Source organism: Mustela nivalis, assembly GCF_964662115.1.
Source record: "Mustela nivalis genome assembly, chromosome: 4".
In the NCBI taxonomy this organism is placed as follows: Eukaryota; Metazoa; Chordata; class Mammalia; order Carnivora; family Mustelidae; genus Mustela; species Mustela nivalis.
The window spans coordinates 99,294,518-99,309,435 of NC_139023.1; positions in this window are offsets into that span (position 1 = coordinate 99,294,518).

Consider the following 14,918-nt stretch of genomic DNA (forward strand, 5'->3'; position numbering starts at 1 on the left):
GATGGTTATACAAGTTCATACAGTTACTAAAAAATCACTTAATTGCACATGTTAAGTGGGTGAGTTGTATGGCTTGTAATTATATCTCAAAACAGATGTTAGGGAAATAAGTGTGATGTAAGACATCCGTTTTGATATCAACCAACCAACTGTGACTTTCTCCCTGCTCATGGCCTGTGTACTATACAGTGCTTCACTCATTTAACTTCCAAAGATCAACATTTAGTGAGCCTTGAGTATGTGCCGGTGATCATGTTCAGATTGATCCCTTTCTATAATTATTGCAAAAATGCACTTGACTTGAAATTGGGTGGGAACAGGGCCTCATTTTAGACGATACTGTCCAGAGATTGGACATAGATCAAGGGCAAAGGGAACGTGAACAAGCCGTTAAGAAACCCCGTGTAACTGCCAAATCTCCTTGCACTCTTTATGTTCAAATAACACATCAGAAATAACAAAGTCTGGAAGGACGGCATGTATCACTCCACAGCTCTAGCCTCTGCTTCTGTATCATGCATCCCTGAGTGCCTGTGTGTAACTTGAGGAGTAGGTCCTGTTGGTTCTGTGTGTGCTGACGACAGGGAGAGGGCTCTTGGTTTTGGGGACTGCCTCAAGTTAATGAGGAAGTTTCTCAGGGACACCTGGGTGGCTCAGTGGGTTAAGTGTTTGACTTTGGCTCAGGTCACGATCTTGGGGTCCTGGGATCGGCCCCTCCCCTCATAGGCCTCCGAACTTAACAGGGAGTTTGAGTCTCTCTTTCCCCCTCTCTGCCCTCCCTCCTCAAATTCCCCCCTGCCCACCCTGCTTGTTCATGCTCTTTCTCATGCAAACAAAATCTTAAAAAAAGAGAAGAAGAAGAAGAAGAAAAAGAAGAAGAATAATGTTTCCAGGCCCAGTGGCCAGGCCCCTCAGGACTAAAACTCTTGCCTAGTCTAAGCAATCTCAAGGTGAAGCTAATGGCTTTGGCTTTGTTAATTTCCACTGAGCTGGTGGGATCGGAGAGCCTTGGAATTGCTAATGCTCCTGGTTGGTTCTTCCTGGCTATTTCTGAAAGGTAAGTCCAGACCAGGACAGGCGAGACTAAGTCCTGACTATGACCAGGACTAAGTGGGTAGAGAAAAGCCTTTCTCATTCACAGAATTTTTTCAAGGGAAAATTATTTGTTCTTGGGTTATGCCCAATCACAAGAGACTTTACGGCCAGAATCTGGCTAATCCTTTCGTGTTACGGTTCTTAGCAACCAGAACTTTTTGCTTCACGCCCACAAAGAAGCTTTGCTTCTTTGTTTATGAGGGTGCTACGTAAACTGAAGTGTGGGTAGATCAGGACTCATTCAGCTTTCTTCTGCCCATTCCAGAAATACCATCACACTTACCTTCTATCTTAGCACCAGGGCTAGCTGTGGCTCTCCTACAATAGCTTTGCTTAGCTGCTTGCCTCTCCTACAATAGCTTTTGGATCAAGTCATCGCAAGTCACCTTGATGTATATATTTTCCTAATTCAGTATCACTCAGGAAAAGAGTAAGAGTCACTGGATCTGTTTTTATTTTTTCCCTAAGGGAATTCTGGCTCCTTATTCTATCTCAACCCACTGCTTCGAATCTTATTTTTTCTAACCCCTCCTATGCCATTCCTCCTCAACCTGTTCTACTGCGGTTTCCATTGTCACAAGATTTATGGTGATCCCAGCTAGCCAAATACAAGACCCAGCATTACTTATGATATTATCTCACTGACCAGTCAGCATATAAACTATTTTCTTGTTCTTAAAAACACGTGTGGCTTCCCTGACACTATGTTCTTCTGGTTATTTTCTTTACTGTTGACAGCTTTTGTCTTCCTTCTTTTGGATATTCTTTCTTTGCTCAACTCCCAAATTTCTGAGCATTCCAAAGGCTTGGTCTTAGCTTCTTTATTCTTTGCTATCTCGGCCCCCCTTCTAGACACTCCTCACCATTTCCATGGTTTCGCAAACCACCCAGATGATGATTTCCAAACGTATTTCATCAGCTCCACTAACCTCCACGTTTACATAGCCAGCCTCCTCCTTGATATGAAATTTGATAACGTATAATCATTTCAAGCGAGAATTTTTGATTTCCTTCCCAAATCTTTCCTTTTTCTTTCCCATTTCGGTGAATGACATCAGTGTCCGTGTAGTTCATCAAGCTAAAAACCTAGAAATCATCCTCGATTCTTTCTTTTATTCCCATGTCCAACCCACCAGCGAATCTATTTGGCTAACCTTCCAAAATCAATCGCCCATTTCTCTTATTCTCTACCTTTACTCTCTTAGTCCAAGTAAGTGTCCAGCTGGTTTTCCTGCTTCCATGCTTGTCCCACACGAGTCATTCTCTACAAAGCAGTTCAGAGAGATTTCTTAAATGCATTTAATCTCATGTGCCTTCCTTGTCATTTCAATTAAAATCACATCAGTGTGTCATGCAATTTTCATCCATTTGGTTTCTCTTTATTAGGTATAAAGTAGATTATTTTATCATTCTATGCAGATCCTTTTACTTTTCAACTCAATCCCAAACTTGCTGGCTACACAACACCCCTTGGTCTATCTAAGAACTGGTTTAGTGCATTGAGAGAGGTCTTTTCCCCCCCTCCTCTCCTCGCCTATGACTCTTTGGCCAATAGAGTATGACAGTTCAAGTCCTGGTCTTTAAGAAAACTGTTTCTGTTTTGTTTTCTTGGAACCATGTAAGAAGTCGAGCTAATTGGCTGTGATCTAGCCCATACCAAACATGCTGAAAGGCTATGTAGGAAGAGAAAAATGATAGGGCCAGCTCCTAGATATTCTGGTCATCCCATCCGAGATATCAGACACTGAAGGTCAGGGATGATTGGTTTCTCTGTGCTCTGTTCAAATTCTTAGAAATGTGACATGTAGTTGTTTTAAGCCACTAAGTTTTGAGGTCATTTGTTATAGCAATATAAAACTAGAACATATAGGAAGTAATTTGAGAGAATGTCTTGAAATGTCTTCATTCTATTTCTTAGTCATGAAACAGTTTGGTTGAGTACAGAATTCTTGGTTGGAAGAGTCTTCCTTCAGAACTCCGAAGGTATTGCTTATTTTCTTCCAGCTGTAAGTGCTGCCAGCGAGAGGGCTGATGACTTCCTAATTCATGTATCCTGGTATGTGATCTGCTTGTTTTTTTCTTTTTCTTCTGTGGAAGTTTTAGGTTTTCCTCTCTGACCTCAGTGTTACTCAGCATCAGGATGCTATGTTTTGTTTTGAGTTTTATTTCAGTTTCCTCTAGTTCATTAAGTTCATTTCATCTGTCTAAATTTTGCCTTCCAAAGTTTTTATTGTTCTTCTCCTTTCCCACTACCATTCCTTTGTGGGTTTCTGTCTACTAAACCATTCACTGTGACACTAAGCATAACACTAACAGGGGAAGGAGGGGCTGTCTGTATCTACATAGGTTCCCTGAACTTTGTTTTTTTTCATATTACTGTACTTTTTATAATCTGCAGCCTATAAAATGCTGGATTTTGTTTACTTTGTACATATTATTTTATAATTATTTTCTTCACATTGTCTTGCTAACAAAACTGTAAACTGCATGAAAGTTGGGACTATTCCTTCTTGTTCACTGCTTTATCCTCATCTCTTAGTATAGTGCCCGCCGCACAGTTATCATTTAATAAATATCTGTGGAGTGCATGAATAAAAAAAAGACTGGCATAAGGAGCAGGACAGGTAGTGGGAACAGACGTATCAAAAGCAAACGTCATAATGCACCTCACCCTTTTGCCCAGACCAGTGATTTTTAACTGAGGGTGATTTTGCCCTGCAGAGGACATTTGACCGTAGCTGGAGACATTTTTGGGGATCCCAGCTGGGAGGGGAGCAGTTTGCTACCAGCATTGATGAGGCCAGCGATGCTGTTAACCACCCTGCAGGGTGGATCACAGTCCCTGACAACCAAGAGTTATCTGGTCCAGAATTTTAAAAGCTCTGAGGTGGAGAAACCCTGGCCTAGACCAAACTCTAATAGCTCATTTATATAGTTTGGTCTCTTAAATAATGTTGCCCATTTTCAGAATACCACACACATGTGTCGAAACTTCCAACTGTGTGCCTTCTTTGGTGTGTGGGCTCAGTGGAAAAGTACTAAGTTTGAATCCTATGGTTCACCCCTACCTGGTAGAATTTTTTTTTTTACAGTTAATATATTCACTTATTTTTTTTGAAAGCCGGGATTAGTGGATAAAGAAGGGAGTAGGAAATAAATTCACAGAATCCCTACTTAATTCATTATTTTTCTTTCTCACATGCAGTGGTAAGTGGATTTAATGGTGTCTTACTTTTTTTTCTCAGATGCTCTCCCACCTTTGCAGAGGAAAGTGCCTTTCAGCTCTTCACAATAACCAAACAGTGTAATAGCACTCTAGCGCTAGACGGGGCTTCATTTTAAGATAAAGTAATTGTGCCTCGTGTAGCCGGCTCAGTACAGACCTAGAATATGAATCCGGGTCTGTCCTAAAAGGGAGCTGTATTCTGCCATAGCACGTACTTTGAATTAAAAATAACAACAATAACAACAACTAACTCTTTGCACAGATTCACTTTTAACAACACAATTAATAAACGCTTACCTTTGTCTCTTTTCATCAACGTTGAAATCACCTGGGGCAACCATTCCGGATCACTGGACCATACCAAATGCTGCACCACAGACATAGTTGATTATGACCTTGCAGACAAAGAATGGATTTGTGGTTATATGTTGTGACATGCTTCCCATTCAGGCCTTGCATAAGGTATGTTTTGATGACACCTATGTTTGCAGAGTGAATTCATTCAGGCTAAACTCAAAGATTAGTCATGGTTGGGTATTTAATGCTTTACCACTCCCTGGCTCCACCTCTTGCCTCCAACCTCACCATTTAAGCCCAAAATAAAATTGGCACAAAATGGACTCCGTGCTTTTCCCTCTGTAATCCTTGTTCTAATAATGACGTGGGCTGTATTTTAAGAAGGTAACCATTTTGCTTCTGTTGTTCTCTAAATAGGAGCCAGATAGTGGCTCTTTCCATTTTCTCCTCTTAGAATTTCTGCAGATAAAAGAAGGCCTTGAACCAAATCCATAGAGTGTCCTGTTTCTCCCTTCACAGCTCTATAGGATGAGAGTTCAGTTATTCCTTTCTTTTACCACCCAGCTTACAGGTATCCTTTTTCTCTAGAACCTGCAGGACTTCTCCAGTTCAAATGTTTAACTAGCCTCTGTGCTGGGTTTTAACAGAAGTCACGCAACTTTCTCAATAGACCACAGACGAGAGTGGGTAATCCATCATCATTCACGATGACCATGGCCTATATTTAAAAATTCATCTCATCACCAAGGAAAATCTGGATTCTAGTTAACTTCTCTATCAATCCCCACATAGTACTTCTTTCCTCTTCATTGATGTTCATTTTCATGTATTATTTATGTACGTGACTTTTATCCACTAAACTCTAGTTCCTTGAGGGTAGGGCCCTATCTTTTTTTGATGTTTGTATTGATAACATACTGCCTCATCCCCCAGGACATCCAACTCTGAAATTTGGCCCTAACGAGTTTTATTTGCAGTGGGTAACAGGTGAATCGAGAGCTGATGTGCTCTACGCCGTAGTTCTTCCTTCTTCACCTACTGACCTTATTTTCTGGGGACTTCCCTATTTAGGCAGGTACACTGGAAAGCATTCATTTTCTTTAGGAGTAGTATTATATATAAATTATATATTATAATAATATAATGTATTGTATTGATTATAGTTAATAAATAAAATGTATTAAATTAAAAATTAAATATAATTTTGAATTAAAAAGAGATAGATTAGTATTATATGTTACAGTATGTTCCTCAACCTAAAAGTTCATTTTTACCCCACTGATTTATAAAAAAATAAAAACATTTTCGTGGGCCCCTAAAAGTATTGTGTTCTCTAGGTACCCTGTGTGTGCCCACCAGGCCTGCCAGCAAGTAAGCCCCAGTATGGGACAAAAACAGGCCAGCAGCAACCCTGGAGCTCTGTCCCGGAGAGTCTCTCCCCCAACCCTCTCCCTTTTTTCCCCTTGCTTTTGTAAGATTATCTCCTTCTCCAAAGGAGTGGACTTGTCTCTCCTTGGCCTTTCCGCAGGTGAATAAATCCCTCTAATCTCCAGACCCGGTCAGAAAGTCCCGCTCAGGTAATTAGTAAGGATATTTCCATTTCAACTGGGAACTCATTGCAGAATGCAAGCCTTTGTGCTGCTATGTAAATTAGTCTGGCTATCAGATTGAGAGCTGCCCACTCTAATATGAAAAACAAACAAAAACCCCAAAGCAGCACCCTCACCATATGGACACAGAGCTTCTGACCACCATCCACATTATCCCTGGTGACCAGGAAAGTGAGCTAAAGACTGATCTTTGTAGCAGGTACATTTACACACTGGCAAGGTTTCAGACCTCCGCCCCTTTCCCCCTCCACTAATTGTCCCTCTAAGATTGTAGCAGAAAACACATTGACTCTTGCTTTGAAAACCACAGGGGTTTGTGTGAGTGAATGACATTTTATTACTCTGCCCTTTGGAAATTAGCCTCCATACTGTCAGGCCTGCCAGGGAGCTTTTCCCACTCCTTCCTCAGATGTCAACCACCCAAATTTCCAATAATGCTGGGGAATGGTGTGAGTGGGTTTGCACACAGGTCAGAGCTGTCTCTGGGCAGTTTGGTGGGGCCAAGGCTCTGTGGCTAGAAGGAAGAGGAGATTAACAAATAATGGGACAATCTCTCTGCTCAAAGATTCATTATCAGATGAGCTTTGAATAACACTGATCCATTAATCAAACAGACACACACATACAGACACCCCTTTTGGTTTTAGATTTGCTCTTAAATTTGGGTGGGCAGAGGTTTTACTCAACTCCGTTAATTTTCTGCCTTTGGAGTGAAACACCCAGTCTCCTAATTCCTACCTTAGAAGGCCTATATTTTTAAATCCAAGAGAATTAACTTGATTTTGTTTCAATAATTGTTCTAGCAATTTTAAAATACCTCTTGAAACTATTTGCAACATTCCAGACTTTTTCAAAGCCAAGGCTAGAAATAACTTTTCTAGCTGTTTGTCCCATCTTTGAGTTTCAATCTGTCTTTGCATTTTGATTTAATAGTTGATTTTTGAAACCGTATGGAAACTTCAAGTTAATTAAATATTTTAATTAAAAAATAAGCCTGACATCAGTGATCAGTTTTCAGGAATTATTATAGAATATCTTTGACAATAAAACTAATAATTTCCTTGGTGGTGAAGATATTTTCTGATTATGCAGTTATAAAAATCAATTTTGCTTGTGATATTTGATATGAGTAATTTCCAGGTGAATGGAGAATTCTGGAGACAGAGTGATACATAAGTAGATTTACATTTCACTCTGGGAACTGACTATACCACCTGGAAATTATGTACATATCGTTAAATGAGATAATGTATAAAAAAGAACCAAGTGTTAGGGTTGGTATACAGTATATGTTCAGTCAATGAAAGTAGAAACTGTATATGAAATTATTTATACCTTGGGGATTAACTTCTTAGAACTATTTTTCCAAATGTTTCTCTGTTAGTCTCACTCAACAACACCTACTAAGCACAGACTTTTATATAATATAATATATTGTATTGTATTATATTTAATAAATTAAATGTATTAAATTAAAAATTAAATTTTTTAATTTTTAAGTTAAAAAAATTGTCCAGTGTTTTCCAAACCGGAAGGAATGGCCATTCATGGAACACACAGAACCAAGCGTGCGTAGACTGCAACATTCACTACCTTCTCCATCCACGAAGAGAAATATGCTTTTCAAGTGTATGTGTATCAGTGCACAAGGAAATTGTCCTAGACTCCAAATGGGGAGGAAAAAGATGTGGCAAAGGCAACATTCTTCCAACATCTGTTTCTCTGCTAGTCTCATTCACTCAACAACACCTACTAAGCACAGACTTTTATATTGCATCAGCTCTAAGCAAGGTATTTATTCACATTTTATTAACTCTAAAATTGTGGTAGGTTTTCGCATTGATTGTGGTTTCCATTGCTGTCAGCCAGAGCAAACATGGTGTACACTTGGCTGTCATTTCCTATGGAACCGTTGGATAACTGAGTGCTTCTTTTTTTATGTCAGCTGACTTTTAAGGACCATTTGAGGAAAGCACATGAATTGTGGTCATTTGAAATCTAACACTTGATAAGATCAACAGGGCACTGGCCCCCAAACCTGCAAAATGGGCAGTGTCAATGGCTTGGAGGAAAATCCAAGAGATACTAGCAGAGCACACTTTTAAGAAAATGGTACAACAGTAAGGCCTTTGGTGACTCAGTCGGTTAAGCGTCTACTTTCGGCTCAGGTCATGATCCCAGGGTCCTGGGATGCAGCCCCACATTGGGTTCCCTCCTCAGGAGGAAGCCTGCTTCTCCCTCTCCCACTCCCCCACTTGTCTGTGCTCTCTCTCTCTCTGTCAACAAAAGAAAAAAAAGAAAATGGTACAACACCAACACTCAGTTGGTATAGATGATATCGTGGGAAACATCATGGACGTGGAAATTTCTGAATTAAAAAATGTGATGCAGCAGAGTTAGACTCTGAATATGAAAACATTTAGAAAATGGAACCAATTTATTTTGCTTATATTTTCCTTTTTATGTATGTGTAAGAATGATAGGATAAATATCTATGACCAAACAGTTCTCTTAAACCAAATAGAAAAATGTCTAAGTAAAAGCGTGTCATAGCTTCAATAAGCATTATGTCATAATTTTGGAGGCTTTACCTGATTTCTTTTTTTTTTTTTTTAATATTTTATTTATTTATTTGACAGACAGAGATCACAAGTAGGCAGAGAGGCAGGCAGAGAGAGAGGAGGAAGCAGACTCCCTGCTGAGCAGAGAGTCCGATGCGGGGCTTGATCCCAGGACCCTGGGATCATGACATGAGCTGAAGGCAGAGGCTTTAACCCACTGAGCCACCCAGGCGCCCCGCTTTACCTGATTTCTTAATGGTAGATAAAATACTGATGCTTCTCACCATCAGTGATACCCTAGATTCATTGAATTCTGAGTACCTGCTACCCAGAAGCAATTACTTGCGGGATGACTACTATGTGTTCCCAAATTGCTCTGTGTTGTGAATGGGCAAGCCAAGCTCTCATGGATGTTTTTCTGGCGGGGAAGACAAGACCCCATATAGCATATTTCCAGAGAGGATAAACAATCTGGAGGGGAGAAATTTTGTGTAATGTATTATGAATTATATTGCAATAGAGTTAAACACTGATGTCTCAGACACAGTCCCTTTTCTCAAGGAATTTACAATCAAGCATCAAAGATAGAAGGAGATTTCAAAATGGTGTGTTAGATATCAAGAACTTCTGAAGTCTGGAGTTAAAGCTGTCCTGAAGGGCAAATAAGGATTAGTCCCTGAGGAATAGCGAGTGTATTCTACGTAGAAGGACTGTCATGCTTAAAAGCCAAGAAGTTAGAGTGATGCTGATGAACTTCTTTAGCTGTAAGGAGTTCAGGTGGCAGCGTTTACAGTGTGAGGGCAAGGGATGAGACTAGAAAGGGAGATGAGTGGTGGAAGATCTTGGAGGCTCAGGTGAGTTTTTTGATCTTTGTCCCAAAAGCAGCGGAGTTTGTGCAAGGTATAGGCATGATAGAATTAGTATTTTAGAAAGATCATTGTTCCTGGAGTGTGGAGGGTAGATTAGTTTTTTCCCTTACCCTCCCGCTAAGCCAAACAACCAGGTTGTTGCTGTGACTCGAGAAGCTGACAATGGAGGCCATGTTAAGTTTCCCAGTTTTCCCAACTTGACTGGATCTTTATTCTGTTGGGTGTGGGCTTTGTCATAGAAGGCTGACTCCAGTCACCTATGGTCGCTGTTCAAGTGAAGCCCAGTTACAGACACTACAATCAGTTTTAAATGAAGTCCTGTCAGGTTATTTGACTAGAAAAGCAGATTAATAAAACCACTGATCCAGTGAGCAACTGATCAATAAAAATGCCACTTCAATTACATGATAAAGTAAAAAAATCAAAGTGTATGGTTACCCTCCTGAGCTTCTGTGGGACTGAAGAATTTCCGTCTGAGATTTATCAAAGGGTCTTGAAAGCCAAAGAATGGTTTAGATGAAACTCAATTGATTTTGTGTTTCTGCCAGAACTCAGAGCTTTCTACAGGTCACAGCCTGTCAGGTATAAAGAATCATAATTTTACCAGAGCTTCCTTTCATGGTTTAGAAGGGAGAAGGCCCCAGCCAAGTGCTGGACTGATAAACACTGGTCGTGTGTCTGTTTAAGCAGAAGTAAATGAAAATGCCAAAAGACTCAAGTTCAAAGGGAGGATTCTGTACCTGAGAAATGTCGCTTAATGGAATTCCCACTTCTTTGGAAAAGCACTTGGCAAAAAGGTTTCTTAAGAAAGGTTGGAAAGGCACAGTTTCAGTGCATTCATGCCTCTCCCAGCCAACACGACTTCTGCCTTTTTTCTTGGAGCCCATGAAAGGTTGAGACACCCTGAGAAATGGGCTGTTTGCTGAGCCGTCCTGGAAGGATCCAGATCAGGCAGAATGCTAACATCTGTTTCTCAGTTGCTCATGCCTTTTTGAAAATAGTTGCATTTTCTAAGCAACCTCTTGCAAGGAAATAAGGATGGGCCAAACAAGTCACCTCTAGACATTTTATTCTCTTGTGCTTTTGTATTTTTGGGTGCGCACAGGTTTCCCCCTGCAGGAAACCATTTAAAGAATGTAGATAATACCTATCAGTGTTGTGAGTCACCCTGTCAAGAGAGTTATGTACAATCGTGCATCCTTGTAAGTTATTTATCATACCCTGGGGCTTGATGGAATACAGTTTCCTTGATGAAGAGATAAAAAGGAGCAACATAAAAGCAAGGTAAAAGAAGAACAGTTCATTAAAACTGAATCTACCTTCTGGTCTTAACTTTTTTACAGGCTTTTTTTTTTTTATTAGTATTACTGAAATTTATCATAACAAAAATTTGCTTAATAGACTACATTTTGAGAAAATAAAGAGAACCCTAAGGGACAGAGTGCATTCAGAAAGGGACAGACATACAGAGAGACAGAGAGAAAGGTCAAGAGACAAAGAAAAGAAGAAGGAGAAATGGAGAAACTAAAGGAACTTCTGAAAAACAGGAATAGTGAAAATACAGTCAAAAAGACCAGCTCCCCCACCCCCAACCCCAGCGAATGGAAATAAACAGCTCTGACAAAGCAACAGCTCTTTGCTATTGAAATTAATGGGGTGAGGGCTGCCTGGGTGGCTTAAGTCTCGAAGTGTCTGCTTTTGGCTCAGGTAATGATCCAGGGTCCTGGGATGGAGCCCCGAATCCTCCTCACTCCCTGCTCAGCAGGAAGCCTGCTTCTCCCTCTCCCACTCCCCCTGCTTGTGTTCCCTCTCTCACTGTCTCTCTCTGTCAAATAAATTAAATCTCAAAAAAAAAAAAAAAGAAAGAAAGAAAAGAAAAGACAAGACAAGACAAGACAAGAAAAGAAAAGAAAAGAAAAGAAAAGAAAAGAAAAGAAAAGAAAAGAAAAATGAATGAATTAATGGGAGGAGTTTGCCAAGTTTGCAGAGCTGGACAGGGAAGGCCAGCCGGGGTTGCCTCACTCCCAGAGGAGGGCTTAAATCAAGGTAGAGGACAGGTTTTGGGGTGGGGGGGGGGCAGATTAAACCCGAGCACACCAGCACCCTCACCTTAACACCAAGGGGCTCAAGCAATGATTTCTAAGGGCCCCACAGTACTAGGGGTTCTGTATCTCTCGGGGTAAGTGGGGTGGCCACTGAGAAGTAGTGGGCACAGGTCCAAGAAAGGGTGGAGAGGGAGATAATTGATGCTTTATTCTGTGTTGTTGTGTTGTAGTTTGAATTCCAGTTTGTTTACCCATCCTCTCCCATTGCTCTGCTAGAATAGAATCCTCGGGCATAAATAAGCCTCAGGAAGAAGAAAAGTTGATTTTTCAAGACATAATATTAAGGATTTGTTAAATAGAGCAATGCAAAAAAAAAAAAAAAAGTTTCGACCTCTTCATACTGTGTTTCAAAGAACTTAAATTTAAGCTACATAAATAATATATGGATGCAATTTCTTTGTGAAAAATGATAATGTTACATTTAAGGTTCAACTCCCCTGTCATCACCATTCTTTTTTTTTTTTAATATTTTATTTATTTATTTGACAGAGAGAAATCACAAGTAGGCAGAGAGGCAGGCAGAGAGAGAGAGGAGGAAGCAGGCTCCCCGCTGAGCAGAGAGCCCGATGTGGGGGCTTGGTCCCAGGACCCTGGGATCATGACCCGAGCCGAAAGCAGAAGCTTTAACCCACTGAGCCACCCAGGCGACCTGTCATCACCCTTCTTAATCCCAAATCTTTCCCAGCCTCTTCCAAGGAAGTCTTAACCCGTCTACTGTGTTTCCTTTACAACCAGTCTACTGTTTCCTTTATAGACCTTCTAGGTAGAAACTATGCAGTATTGTTCTATGTGTATAACTATGTTTTAAAAATAAATACTATGGTTTTAAACATTTTCTACTGAATATATTTGACTTGTAACATTGTGTAAGTTTAAGGTATACAGGGTGTTACTTTGATATATATAATATATTATATACTATATATTTTATATAGTATAATATTATTGCCAATGTAGTGATCTCGATCACATTACATAATTATTGTACAATATTGTCTATGTTCACTATATTGTATGTTGTATATCTATGGCTTATTTACTGTCTGTTACAAGCCCGTGGCTTTAAACACCCATCACTCTTGCCCCCACCCCTCACCCCTTGTAACTACCATTTTACTCTCTATTTTCGTTTAGATTTTCTATTTGTTTAGATTCTACATATAAATGATAACATACAGCACTGGTCTCTCTCGGACTTACCTCGCTTAGTGTGGTGTGCCCAGGGTCCATCCACGTAGTTGCGAACAGCGGCCATCCTCCTTTCTCATGGCTGAATAATATTCCATTGTGTATACGCACTACATCCTTTTTTCCCATCCATCTGTGAGTGGGTGTTTGGGTTATTTCCATAACTATTGTGAATAGTTACAGTCACATAACTATTGTGAATAATGCTGTTGATAAATGCGGGAATGCAGGTATCCCGTCCAAAACCTGTTTTCATTTCCTTTGCGTGTGAAGTGGAATTGCTAGAACGTGTGGTGGATTTTTTTTTTAATTTTCTGAGGAACCTCCACATTGTTTTCCATAGTGGCTGGATCAATTTACATTCCCACCAACAACATAGAAGGGATCAGTAGGGGTTTTTTACTGCTTTGTCTTAGAGATGGGTCCTTATTGGTACATGAATTCTACCTCATTCTTTTTAACTGGTTTATAGTGTCTGTGGTAGAAACAACTCAGAGCTTACTTAGCCATTCCCCTGTGATTTTCCCTTATGTGTTTTCCAGGCTGTCATTTTAGCTACTGTCAATAAATGCTGCAAAGACCATCCTAATACATGCGTCCTTGTGCACCAATGTGACTGCTCCTCTGAGGTACAAATACTTTGGTTTCAGGCCTCTGGATCTCTAAGTCTTACAAAGGCAGTTGAATTCAACTATATGTCACAGACGGGGTCTGAAAATTTGCCTCAAAAACTGGCAAGAAAGGAAGAGTTACTCCTAGCAAAACAACAACCCATTTCCCAGATACATAAAACAACTATTATTTTTCCAGTCTCTGCGGTTAATGATGGATTAGGAATGCTACACATGCCATCACCCTTAAAAGTACTACTTTTAAATGCTTTCTCTCTTTTGTAGCTTGCGCATTCAATACGCATTTCAGGAATAAAAAATAAGAGCAATTTTATATTTATATACAGATATGTATAAACCAAGACTTCGATCATAATGCAGAGAGCCACTCTGTAAGGATACTGTCTTTTCATTTATGAAACAAACATTGAATGAATACATCAGATGGGAAAGAAAAAAAAGGGAATGTGTCCAAGCTGGAAAGCACAGTCCTTTCGCTCAGGTCAGTCTATACCAGCAGCGTCAGAATCAATCCAGTCGTAAATCCTGTGAGCAGCTGTTTGAATGCCATCGACTAATGAAGCTCTTTGAGTGCTCTGTTATTCATGTGCTGAAGCAGAAGAGGGAATAAAGAAAGAAAGAGTGGACCAAAGGAGAGACATCATAAAGAGAGACTCCCTTTCCCCAGCCACTTGTGGAAATCCATTTCAGGTCTACGGGGACCAATTGTGAGTTCTGGCCTAGGGCAAAATTCCTATTTGCAGTCAAGAAATTAATGGGTGGCACCTTGAAATGGGTTGGCTTGAACTGAATCAATGCCTGATGAGGCAATCTTTCCTTAGGCCAAATTCCGACTGAAGTTCATGGGTTAGGGCTGACCGAAGAAATGGACGGATCCTTGAACTTTCTTTCTTCTTTCGTAAAGATCACAAGGAAAAGAGCAGAAGTCTCCAGCACTGTAACTTTCCTGTCTTTGCCCGTCCTCTCTTTTCATTGGCATGGAAGAATTCCTGATGTTAACAGATTTCATTAGTACGCGACTCTACCATGTATAGAGTTCTTTATCAGGCTGATTCCAGCTTAATAATCAGCTTCCTCTACGAAAGTCGTCCACAAGGCCAAAGAAGGGACTGTTCTTTACAGTAGCTCCTTTTGAAACCTCTAGGCAGCGGGAGAGAGAGCGCTGCTCTGTTGGTTCAGCTGGCTTTTACAGCTGAAGATAACATGAGCCACAGATCTGTTGAGGTTTGTGTTTTCTTGGAGGGGGAGGAGAATGCAGGGAGCAAAATGAAGAGAAGTTGAAGTTTAATATTTCATAACCGTGTGCTGTTTTCCAGGTTTTATTCCTGTAATAGT